Here is a 13,913-nt window from a genome sequence, read left to right as displayed (position 1 = left end):
CGTTAAGTTGTGGCCAAGAGAGAGAAAAAAGTCTTACTGATTTTGTAAGCATATTGCATATTTGCTTGGAGTCAATTGTTTTACTTTTATTTTTTTGATAATAACGCAGTAAAATGTGTCATATTTTTTTGGCATTGCTGTCCTACAAAGAAATTATGAACACATGCAAAAACAAGAGAGGACCAACACAAAATTAATAACTGATTATGTTGTATTCAATGTCAATGGTGACCGTTTAGTGATTTTGTCACTAGATTTGTTGACGTCCTTCCCCCTTTTGAGACTTTGAGACTAAACCTTATCTAGATTACAACACTCTCCCACTGATATATTTATATTATATAGATCAGTGAACTCACCATTATGTCCTCATCGGCTACATTGTGTGACTGTTTTAACTACTTTCAATTGAAAGCAGTTAGCAACATTGATCAGTGTTTTTTCATATTTTGATGGTTTAAGTGAAATGTGAGGTCATTAAAACCCTCCACACATCACTTTTGGTCACTGATGTGTTTGGTGAGGTTAGTGTCACAATATTTAAGACCCTGCTTACTGTGTCATCACCAGTGCTTTGCTGCATTTTTACAATCTTTCAAATTTTCCAGTGAAAATAAATAAACAAACAAACATATTATTGCAGCTAGAGCATTGATTTGTGGAGTGGATTAAGTTATTATGCTTATTACTTGGTCAATTACAAAAATAAATACATTAAAGAATGCCTGATGGTCACGACTGTATCATTTTATCAACTCCATATCATCATATAACTCCAGTATGTCATATGTGTATTGTAAAGTGTGTGTTTCCTCCTTTTTGCTGCCATTGTGTTACTCCTAACTAGGTTAGGAGACCTCTCCAACTCTCTTAAATAATTTAGGAGCTGAGACCTAGTCTTAACACTTAAGAACTTATGAATAACTCTTTATCTTAAGTCCAGAAATAAGAATAAAATTACGTCACTCTTAGAATTTTGAAACACTTAAGACTAAAATTTGACTCTGAGAAGCTTTATACATACGGGCCCAGGCAGACATCCCTTTTCCATGGCTAGGAGTAACTTAGATATTCTAGCAAGCTGAGTAGTGACTTCTGGCAGCCTGTAAAGTCACGGTGGACGCGGATGTTATGCCCTAAGAAATCGGCAACCTGATCTAGTTCATTATTCTTCAAGTTTAGGATTTGTGAGAGAGTAGCCATGTGCTTGCGTAAATGCTTGCTATTTTTATTCCTTTGAAACATGCAACCTATGTATTTAATTGAACTGCATTCTTTTTTCCAAAACAATGGGCAAAGACACTATAAGACAATATCAAAGACAGTACAATTTTTTTTGCAAAAATGTAAAATATTTTTGGTTCATTATAAAACTATGGCAGATGAATTAGACTGTGGCAGGTTACCAGAATATAGGTAAATAATAGGAAACAGTGTAAATAATTCAACCAAAATATGTGAATACCTCCTCGACTGCTTCAGTGGGGGCACAAAAGCTCTGCTCCTCACTTAAAACATGTTCTTTGGCAGGTGAGATCTGAAAACATAATTAAAGAAGCAAGGGTCATATGGAGATGTTTCTTACTATACCAAACTAACATTTCCTAAAATTATGCAATGCTCTTTATTACCTTCACCATATCCTTCTCAACACGGTCTTTATTCTCTAATTAAAATTGGTCCATCTCAGGAGTCACCTGAAATTAAAAGAAAAACAAACATTTTTTAAAGACAAAGGATTTGGAAATGGTCCGTTTCCAGTCCTTCAGTAGCAGCACAAATACTGGACTCCATTAACACTGAACACTTACAGTTTTTTACAGACGCTAGGACACATTTCTCAATACTTAGGTCACTTTTTCAAAACTCTTCACACAATTCTCCAAACCGACTTTCAGTTTGGCAAAGCAGTTCATTTCACATTCAAAATGCACTACATCTACCAAAATACTTTATTCAGGTCTCAAATAAACTCATTCTTCCAGAACACTAGAAAAGGTTGACAGCCAACAAACACACTTTGTCACCCACAAAACACTGAGCTAAAAAACACTAACAACATGTAGCATTACACAGTGTTTTCTTGTGTAAAACAAGGACACATCTGTTTATAATTGCAATATATATTGTTTATAACTGCAATATATGTTACTGGAATGAATCTATTTCTATTTCTGGCTGGGTCCACGTTTACATCACAATACAAACCTATTCAGCAGTTGTCTCCTTTTGTAACGAAATTGAAAGAGTAACACCTGTGTAGATGTTCATCTACAATGAGAAACAGCTGTGGCTGGTTAAACTGCATTTTTAGATTTGAAACATGTTTAAAATATTGCTGTTGAATTTTGCCGTCTTATTCAGTTTTGCATTGTGTTATTGTTTTGAACATAAGTTTAACAGTTTTGAAAACAGTATGTAAGCACGTGCAAAATGTCCTGTACGTACAAAGATTTTTGGCAGTTGTTGTGTCTGAGTGAGAAAAGAATTCATGAAATTTGAGAGATGTACTTATTAAATGCATTTTGTGCCAAAACAATGATAATTGATCCTCAGTTTAGCCACATAGACTTCTGTTGTGCTCACTGTGTGAAGAGTTTTGCAAAAGTGACCTAAGTACTGAGAAATGTGCCCTCGCGTCTGTAAAAAACTGTAAATTGAAAGAAAAAAAAGAAAAACATTACCTTCTCTACATCTCGCACTTCAGACTGGGATAGATTGTTCAGTTCAAGAGTGGGTGGTTCAACCTCTTTAAGAGTCTATGAAACAAAATTGGACATTTGTATCATTGATTTAACAGCGTAGATCTCACAAACATGTCTTTGCTTCATATGATCATTCTCTTACAGCACAACTACATTTACCTCATCTAGTCCCACAGCAACCGCACCACAATCATTGGTGTCTGATAACAGCTGGGTCTTAGGAGTTATCTGAAAATTAGAACACCACTTTACATACAGAAACACTTTCTCTATGAGATACAGAACAATATCAATCCAACAGAATGTGAGAAATATATCCAAGGAATAAATGCATAGACAATTGGTAATGTAATGAAATAATGATTTAAAATGACTTTAAAACCTTGCTTTTATGTTAACATGATAATGCACAAATAAAAGCACAATATTTATTTTTCAAATCAATATTTAAATATTACTCAGTGTAATGATGTCTTTTTCTGCACTACATGTGTGTTCATTACAGTACGTCAGTTTGTGTGAAGCTTTACACCTGTGTTATGAGGACACCTGTTTTATGAGGACCATCATCACATATTCTTGATATCTGACTGAAGAATCTCAGTGTGTTGTGTTAGTTTGACAAAAGCCTGGTTTATGAGGACACTAGTTATTACCGGGACAGAGGTAACTCAGTATCTCAGTAATAACTAGTTCAAGCATTTCTGTGCATAAGAGAAACTATGGTGCCATAGTGCTTGTGTTAGCTGTCCTGCAGGTGATTATGACTCACTCATCTGTGCACTTAAACAGAATTCAGTCTCAAATAACTCTGGCAATATATGTTTACATTTGTTTCTAAGCAATTCTGAAATCTGTTCATTAAAGGAATAGTTCACCCAAAAATTTAAATCCTGTTATGATTTACTCCCCATCAAATGCTGGTCCCCACTGACATCCACAGCACTTAAATAAACACCATGGAAGTCAGTAGAAAATAGGAATCTGTCTTGGTGAATTGCATTTTGTGTAGTGGTCATATTATTGGAGGACACCCATTTTTAAGTGAACTAACCCTATAACTATAATCAATCAGAACATTTAACTCACCTTTAAACTCACTGATGAATCTGCCCTCAAGCCCATGTTTGTCCTTCTTCACAATTGCAAACTGTATGGCCTCCTCGACTGGTTTGAGTTTTCTTCTTCGTCTTTTCACCTCGGTCATTATTTGATGTGTCTGCTCATATAGAAAAATACCCTCAATAATACTGACCACTGCATTTCATTTGAGATAATTCAGTAATTTTGTTTTCACATTAAGACAGACAGTTCTACAGGGATGAAATATACACTACCAGTCAAAAGTTTTTGAACCAAAAGATTTTTATTTATTTTTAAGACTAAGACCAAACCTGCATTTATTTGAACCAAAGCAAAATCTGTACAATTTTGAAATGTGTTTACTCTTTAAAATAACCATTTTCTGTTTGAATACATTTTAAATGGATTGAATTGATTGTGTTGCTGTGATTCAAGATGAATTTTCAGCATAATCACTCCAGTCTTCAGTGTCACGTGATCCTTCAGAAATCATTCCAATATGCTGATTTGCTGCTCACGAAACATTTCTGATGATTACTATTATCAATATTTAAAACAGTAGGGTAATTTGTTTCCAGGACTCTTTGCTAAATATAAAGATCCAAAGATCAGAATTTAATTTCATCAGCATTTCAGGGAGACATAAATACATTATTATTAAATTAATACTTTTATTTAACAAGGACACTTTAAATTTATGAAAGGTGATGATAAAGACATTCATAAAGTTTTATATATAAAAAATGTACAGAGAGGAAGAGATCTTTTGAGCACCAAATCAGCATATTATAATGATTTCTGAAGGATCATGAGACTCTAAAGATTGGAGTAATTATGCTGAAAATTCAGCTTTGAATAATACAAAAAAATTACGATATTACTGCTATTCTGGCTGTATTTTGGATCAAATAAATGCAGGCTTGGTGAGCAGAAGAGACTTTAAAAAAATCGTTTTGACTGATAGTGCAAGTTACTATTCAGGAGTAAAACATGCACATCTCTTTGTTTATTAATCTCTTATACCCCAGCAGATTATTATTACAGATATGCTATTTTACAAAACAGTTAAAACTATATTGCAAATGAAAGCAATCAGTAGAAATTCGCTAGCACCGTTAGCATCACGCGCTAGCTGCTTTAAAATTCTAAAACGAGCTCTGATGCGCTTACAAAACATGCACAAACAAGCCAACGTGAGTCATAAACTTTTTAAAGATTCGATTAAACAAAATATAACTTACCTTTTACATTACAGTCGCTTCAAACTTACAGGTCCACAGCACAGATGTCTTCACTTAAGCAGCGTCCGGTCCAAACAGGAAATTGACCTCTGATTAGACCACGACGATTATAATATAAACGAATTGTAAAATACTAATATAAAATTAAATACTAATACTAATATGTATTTAATATATAATTGTGATGAAGCCTAGTAATTAAATGTGTGGTTCGGTTTATAATCTAAATTGCATTAACTTACATGTTATAAGATACTGTGCACTGAAGCGGGCTGAAGCCACGCCCACCGACGCCATCTTGTTTTCGCGATTTCCCGCCCACGTTACCGATCTAGCCAATCAGCGGCCTCAAAACTTACACTTGCGTGTAATATGCAAATTTTTGATGACGCAGATGTTGTACCGGGTCCCGGCTCCAGGGGCGCACTTTCGAGTTCAGAGATACACAGTGTATAGTAAGATTTCAGGGTTTTGTGGTATATTAGGACATGGCGCCAAAATTGGAGAGGGAGTTCCTGGGACTTAGAAAATGGCTTCTACATTGCCGGAATTATAAGGACATGGTCCCTGTCCTCATAAACCCAAATGTCCCTGTAATGCTGGTGTGTATTCAGGTCAAAAGTCCTTGTAAACCACAAAAACCAACACACACACACACAGACTTAGCTATCTAAATGGGGCATTACATAGACTTCTACTGTTTTTCATAAACAGATACAGTGGTGTGAAAAAGTGTTGGCCCCCTTAATGATTTTTTATTTTTTTGCATGTCACACTTTAATGTTTCAGATCATCAAACAAATTTAAATATTAATCAAAGATAACACAAGTAAACACAACATGCAGTTTTTAAATGAAGGTTTTTTTTTTATGAAGGGAAAAACAATCCAAACCCACAAGTGTTTGCCCCCCTGTTAAAACATAACTGTGGTTATCACACCTGATTTCAGTTTCTCTAGCCACACCCAGGCCTGATTACTGCCACACCTGTTTGCAATCAAGAAATCACTTAAATAGGACCTGCCTGATGAAGTAGACCAAAAGATCCTCAAAAGCTACACATCATGTTGAGATCCAAAGAAATTCAGGAACAAATGAGAAAGAAAGTAACTGAGATCTATTAGTCTGGAAAAGGTTATAAAGCCATTTCTTAAGCTCTGGGACTCCAGTAAACCACAGTGAGAGCCATTATCCACAAATGGCGAAAACATGGAACAGTGGTGAACCTTCCCAGGAGTGGCCGGCCGATAAAAATTACTCCAAGAGCACAGCGACTACTCATCCAAGAGGTCACAAAAGACCCCACAACAACATCTAAAGAACTGCAGGCCTCTCTTGCCTCAGTTAAGGTCAGTGTTCATGTCTCCACCATAAGACTGGGCAAAAAATGGCCTGCATGGCAGAGTTCCAAGACGAAAACCGCTGCTGAGCAAAAAGAACATATAGGCTCATCTCAGTTTTGCCAGAAGACATCTTGATGATCCCCAAGACTTTTGGGAAAATACTCTGTGGACTGACGAGACAAAAGTTGAACTGTTTGGAAGGGGTGTGTCCCATTACATCTGGCATAAAAGTATAACACAACATTTCAGAACATCATACCAACAGTAAAATCTGGTGGTGGTAGTGTGATGGTCTGGGGCTGTTTTACTGCTTCTGGACCTGGAAGACTTGCTGTGATAAATGAAACCATGAATTCTGCTATCTACCAAAAAATCCTGAAGGACAATGTCCGGCCATCTGTTTGCGACCTCAAGCTGAAGCAAACTTGGGTTCTGCAGCAGGACAATGATCCAAAACACACCAGCAAATCCACCTCTGAATGGCTGAAGAAAAACAAAATGAAGACTTTGGAGTGGCCTAGTCAAAGTCCTGACCTGAATCCTATTGAGATGCTTTGGCATGACCTTAAAAAGGTGGTTCATGCTTGAAAACCCTCCAATGTGGCTGAATTACAACAATTCTGCCAAGATGAGTGAAAAATTCCTGCACAGCGCTGTAACAGACTCATTGCAAGTTATCGCAAATGCTTGATTACAGTTGTTGCTGCTAAGGGTGGCCCAACCAGTTATTAAGTTTAGGGGGCAAACACTTTTTCACACAGGGCCATGTGGGTTTGAATTTTGTTTTCCCTTCATAGTTAAAAACTTCATTCAAAAACTGCATGTTCTGTTTACTTGTGTTATCTTTGATTAATATTTAACATATATTATTAATAATTTATAATATATTTTGATTAATAATTTGTTTGATGATCTGAAACATTAAAGTGTGACAAACATTCAAAAAAAATAAAAAATCAGGAAGGGGGCCAACACTTTTTCACACCACTGTAGTTATACATCAGGGTTCACCAACCTTGAACCTGGAAGGCCGGTGTCCTGCAGAGTTTAGCTCCAACTTGCCTCAACACACCTGCCTGGTAGTTTCAAGTATACCTATAAGACCTTGATTAGCTGCTTTAGGTGTGTTTGATTAGAGTTAGAGCTAAACTCTGTAGGAAACCGGCCCTCCAGGACCGACTGTGGTGACCCATGTTATACATTTTCTAACCTAAATCAGTTTTTATACCAGTTTTATAAATGAGGGCATTCTCAAATGGAGGTTTTTGGAGAGTATGTCAGATTTAGCTCACATTTGGGTACAAATTTGTCCCCAAAATATGGTTAAGTAGGTACACACACACACACACACACACACACACACACACACACACACACACACACACACACACACACTCTCTCTCTCTCTCTCTCTCTCTCTCTCTCTCTCTCTCTCTCTCATAGACACACACTTTGAGTGCATTAGTGATCTCCTGCTTAAATAAGTCCATGCTCTCTCTCATTTTTGTCTAATAAAAAAAAATCTATTTTTTTTTTACTTTTTTGGTACACAAAAAAGAGCACAAAAATACTTTAACATGTTTTTTATTTTGCACTGAATAATTAAATCTGCTTAAAATGTTAATTTTAACTGAGAAAAAAGGAAGAATTGCTGGACAGACAAAAAAAAAAAAATCTAACATTTTTACATTCATTAATCTCAACCATTCAATTTACCCTATGTGGGAATGTGTGTTAATGAATTTGATTACATTCACACAAAAATGGACATGAGGCAATATCCTCTTAACACTGTAGTGAATTCAGACCAGACTTGGTAAGGGTTATACCAAGCATGATCTGAGGGCACATGAGTAGTTTGGGCACAAATTTGACATTTTTGTTTATATTGTCTGAATAGTTTGACCGAAAATCATAAGAGTTAGATCTCGTTAGATTCGTAGTAGCATACCAAATCAAACAATACCAAAATTTCCTAGTAAACTGTTGTATCTTTTAAATGCTTTTGCATTGCTATGAATCTTATAGAATTGCTTGTGAAAAAGTTATGAAATTTGGCAAACGAATAGAGGACCGTCTCATCATTAACCACAGCAAATTTGGAGTCTCTAACTCAATCTTTCTAGTGCCATCAACAGGCCAAATGTGCTCTCGTGTTTCTGCTAATAGCGTTTGAACCGTAAAGTCTAAAAGCAAAATTCTTTTTTCTTCTGATTATTTGGAAGTTGAATGCATGTGAATTTCTATGGTCAAGATTTTGTAAAATTTAGAAGTTTGTCAAATTTTCACCAATATTGGCTTAAATCATCTTCAGACCATGCTAGCTAAAGGTTATCAAAGGCATTTTAATATGCCAAACCATTTTCGTAAAGCGAAAAGAATCTAATGATTCTTATAGAATCGCTTGCAAGAAAGTCATGAAATTTGTCACACAGATAGAGGACAGTCTCATCATTAACCACAGTAAATTTGGAGTCTCTAACTAAAACTTTCTAGTGCCACCAACAGGCAAATTTGCACTCATGTTTCTGCTAATAACTTTTGAACTGTAAGGTCTAAAAGCAAAATTATTTTTCATAACGAGCTGAATGCATACACATTTCTATGGTCAAGATTTTTTACAATTTCGAATTTTCCAAATTTACTTTTTCAACAAGTTTGTCCAATTTTCACCAAAATTGGCTCAGATCATCAGATTATCAAAAAGCTTTTTGATATGCCAAACTGTTTATGTAAAGCGTGTTAAAGGGATAGTTCACCCAAAAATTAAAATTTGATGTTTATCTGCATACCCCCAGGGCATCCAAGATGTAGGTGACTTGATTTCTTCAGTAGAACACAAACAAAGATTTTTAACTCAAACCATTGCAGTCTGTCAGTCATATAATGGCAGTCTATGAGACCTATGTCTTTGAGAGTTGAAAAAAAATCATACACAGATAAAACCAAATTAAACCTCAGGACAGTTGGACATTGCAATGGTTCAGAGGTAAAAAAAAAAAAAAAAAATGATATAAATGTTCAGTTTCTTGCACAGACCAATTGTTTCATGTGTTAAGACTTCAATGTGTCAATTAGTTGGTTTTGTCTGTGTCCATTATTTTTTGCCATTGAAAAAAGGACATGAGGCTATATCTCTGCAATGCTTTAGTGGGTTCTGACCAAATTTGGTATGTGTTATACCAAGCATGACCTGAGGGCACATGAGCAGCAGACCAGACCAAACAATACCAAATTTTCCTATTTCAGCCATTTTGAGCATAGACCATTTCAAATTTTGTAGTAATATGCTCTATATTTCAAACGCTTCAACGTATGGTTATAAATCTTATAGAACCGCTTGTGAGAAAGTTATACAATTTGGCACACTGATAGAGGGCAGTCTCATAATTAACCACAGCAAATTTGTAGTCTCTAACTGAAACTATTTACCGCCACCAACAGACCAAACTTGCACTTTTGAACAATAAGGTCCAAAAGTAATTCCTTGGCATTTACAGAGTTGAATGTATATCAGTGTGTCCCAATTGTGGTTAAAACACTAGCAAACCACATAAAAAACAAACAGAAATTGAACAGCTCATAATATTTAGTTTGACCTCTTGAGGTTGATTAACATTTAACAAGTCTAAGCACATTATTTCACTCACTGCTTTTAAGAAAAATAGATATTTTGAAGCGTATCGGGCCCTATTTTGTACCCTGTTTGTAGAAATTGCCTCTGGCTGTCGAGACGGGAATAAAGTCTGCTGTGTGTGGGATGATAAACATTCTGTTATCTTCTTATTTGATGTTGTTCACCCAGTGTTTGTAGTGAAATTAAAATTGCCCCAAAATCCATCTGTCCTCTGTCAGTGTCTTATGTAATACACAGTCATACTTATGTTACATAATGTTTGGATGCTCTCTAAATCATTTCGAACAACATTATGTGGTGCATTAAAGAACAAAGCTTGTCAAAGGTACCTCAACTATTATAATACCACACTACATATAATATGACCTGGCATAAAATGTAATGCATGTTTAGCGCTATTGATCTTATTCAATATCCATTAAATAATAGAAATAACCACATATTTAGAGTAGATACTCTGTTTGCCCTTATATTGCTTTTTAAATAGATCGTGCTTGTTATTTGATCAGACCTGGTAACTGTAGTAACACCTTGTACCTTTGTTTTTGGAAATGTACCATGTTTTCCCAGGAAGCCTATGCTTTTCACAATGTCCTTGTGCACAGAAATACACACACACTGGATGCAAAGAAACACTCTTTCCGTGAAATGTTGATGCTCTTTTTTCTCAATAGCTGCTGTATTATTTCCCAAGAAGGTCTGGAGAGCATATCCATTTGGCTTTAGCCGCATGGGTGCATTATGTTTCCACACTTACAGCACCTCAGCCCATCCCTTCAAATCTAACCATTATTTCAAAAGGCATGATTCCAGTGATGGCCCCATGAAGATGCTCTCAAACTAAACATACACAAGGCTTAGACCTTTTCCATTACTGACATAAATTTACCCTCGCATTCATCCGGTTGCAGCAGCTTGAGAGTGTGTTGAGGGAGCATTGAACTCCATGAAAGGGCCCAGAATACCAGAGCCACATCAAGCTGAGTTTATCACATTGCTCTTGAGAGTACTGGCAGTGCTGTAAAAGACAGATTTACAGGAGGTTGGTCCCAGGAGTTTCTTATGTATGGAGTTTCTGTGTACAACATGAGTGCTGCGTGATGGTAGGGTGTTGAAAAGGGTTTCATTTAATAGTTCAAGTCATACTGTTTAAGAACAGACCCAGAGATCCTTTATTTAAAGTTACTTTATTCTAAATTGATTAAAAAACTATTTGAAAGAGTAAAAAAAAAAAAAAAAATAAAAAAAAAAAATAACTATTCGAGAGTTATTCGAGAGACTATTTGAACAATGCCACATGCAAAGCCCAGAAAGGTAGTAAGGAGATTGTTAAAATAGTCCATGTGACATCAGTGGTTTAACCTTAAAGGGGTCATTTAATGCAGTTTCTTGTTTTCCTTTGTCTTTGGAGTGTTACAAGCTGTTTGTGCATAGATAAGATCTGTAAAGTTGCAAAGCTTAAAGTCTCAAAACCAAAGAGATATTTATTATTAAAGTTAAGACTCAGCCACACTTCCCTAAAACGGCTCGTTCAAACACGCCCCCACTGGTCCATGTCACAGGGTGACATAACACCGACATTAACATAACACCGACCATATGTATATGGAAATAAATAATGCGTAACTTTTACTGGCTGTATAGTGTTGTAGACGCTATGCTGTGGATATGCAGTGTGTTTCATGAAAGCAAAAGTGAAAGTACTTTGTTTGGCCTTCCAAATGAGGACACGACTGGTTAAGTTATATTTACAACACTGTTCTGGAGCAGTACAACATAAATATTCGAGTGAGTAATGCGCATTTCATGGAGGACTGTTTCCTGAACCTACAAGAGCAGCTTACAATGCCAGCTGTGCACAAAGGGTTAAGGCTATAAAGTGGGGCAATTCCAATGTTGCAAGGACAGTCTGCGCTTCTGACTGACAGCCTGTAAATACGTTTTCATATTTAAAGAATTCAATACTGACTATTCAAACACAAGTTTTGAGCAGTGTAGAGTAGTGCTTGTTGTTTCTCGTTCTACGATCGCAAATGCAGACATGGTGTTATGTTTACGCTGTGTGGCACGATGCAACGCAACGCTTAAAAAGACAGTATGAGTCATAATTAGTAGCTATGTCCCCACTGGATGCAACAAATGCCTCGTTTATAATGGTTTTTATTGTTTCTGTCTTGTTGCCCCGAGAAACAGCATCACAACATGATAAGGGCGTAACATTTCTGTCACATGCTTGAGGTATTCGGCCAATCACAACGCACCGTATAGCTGGCCAATCAGAGAACACCTCGGTTTCCATCAACGATGAGTTTTGTAAAAATCTAAGCGTTTCAGAAAGGCGGGGCAAAGAGGAGCAACAATAATGTACAGTATGTGGAAATTTTTTTTGAACCTCAAACTGCATAAACACATTGCATTACAACAAATACACAAAATAATGCTCTTTTTAGTAACATCATATGACCCCTTTAATTATATTAAGCTATGAGAAGACTCTTTATGTGCAAAAAAAAAAACTAAAATAACAATTTTATTCAACAATTTCCTATCTTTCATGTCACACATTCATGTGGTGCTGCAGGAGTTGGCGTTCTAACGTAAAACATCTATCTGTCTTAGTTCATCGTCGGTATATTCTGGATCAAATAAATAAGGCTATTGAAAAAATTGCAAGTCATCGAAATCTTTAGACATGTTTACGAAGACTGTTTTATGTCATATGGACTATTTTAATGATGTCCTTACTACCTTTCTGAGTCTTAAACCTCGTAACTGTCACCCCTGTCAAAACTGTCTGTCTTGTCTAAGTTATGTTCCAAATTTGAAGTTGATATCACAAAAATTGAGGTTCTTGCGAGAAACACTATTCACTTTTTTATGCACTTTCCTATCACAAATGTAGACATTTATATTACTTTTATCACAAATTTTGCTCCATCTGATTAGAAACGGCATTTAAGATAAATTTAGCCTCAAAGAGTTGATGTCTTTAAATGAATTTAAGTTCAAAGTTAATAATGAATTTAAGATAAGGTGGAATAATCAGCAAACAACTGTCTGTCAGAGTCATGTCTGTGTATTGTCCTGTTCTGTCGTTTTCCAAGTGTTTTTCCCCCATGTTTCTAGTTCTAATGGTTTAGTCCTTGTCTTCCCCTTTAGTTCTGTCTCATTTAGTCTAGTCTTGCCCATATTTGTATTTCCCCCTCGTTATCTTGTTATCTTGTTAGTGACCACGCCCCCGTTTCAGTGTATTTAAGAGTCTGTGTGTTCACTCCCCATTTGTCCGTCAATGATTCTGTTACCTCTGTTTGCTTGTGTTCATGTGCTCATCTTTTACTCCCGGTTTTTGTTTGTTTGTATTAGTTACAGTGTTTTGTTTAATAAATTAGTGTTTTCATTTTACTCCGGTTCTCCTCTCCATTTCTCCACTCCTCAACCCCGCCTGGATCGTGACAGATTGACGGACCAAAACAGAAGATGAGTCGGGCTGAGGCAGCTTTGAGGAGACTGCGGCAGGGTGGCCGTGAGTTGGAACGATATGTGGAGGATTTCATCGAGCTCTCCCATCAGGTAGGCTGGCACGAGGCTGCTCTTGGTGCTGTGTTTGTTTTGGGGCTGGATGATGAGACCATTCGCTGCGATCTTCCCTCTTGTAATTTCCCCTTGATCGAGCTAATAAACCTGATTCTCTATTTGAATGGATCTGATTTTGAAGTCGAAGAATTTCCAAATTCTGGTCGGTCTCATCTTCCGGTCCCCTCACAGACACAGCACATCGCGCCAGCCTGCCATAAGCCGAGAACCTCCACATACCGCTCCAACGGATCGGACCGCCAGCCCAGTCTCTTATCCCCAGTCGTCCTCCAAAGCTCCGCCGCTGTCCTCAGCCCAATGCGGCCGGCCT

This window comes from Garra rufa, chromosome 17 (assembly GCF_049309525.1).
Source record: "Garra rufa chromosome 17, GarRuf1.0, whole genome shotgun sequence".
Classification (NCBI taxonomy): Eukaryota; Metazoa; Chordata; class Actinopteri; order Cypriniformes; family Cyprinidae; genus Garra; species Garra rufa.
This window is presented reverse-complemented; position numbering follows the sequence as displayed.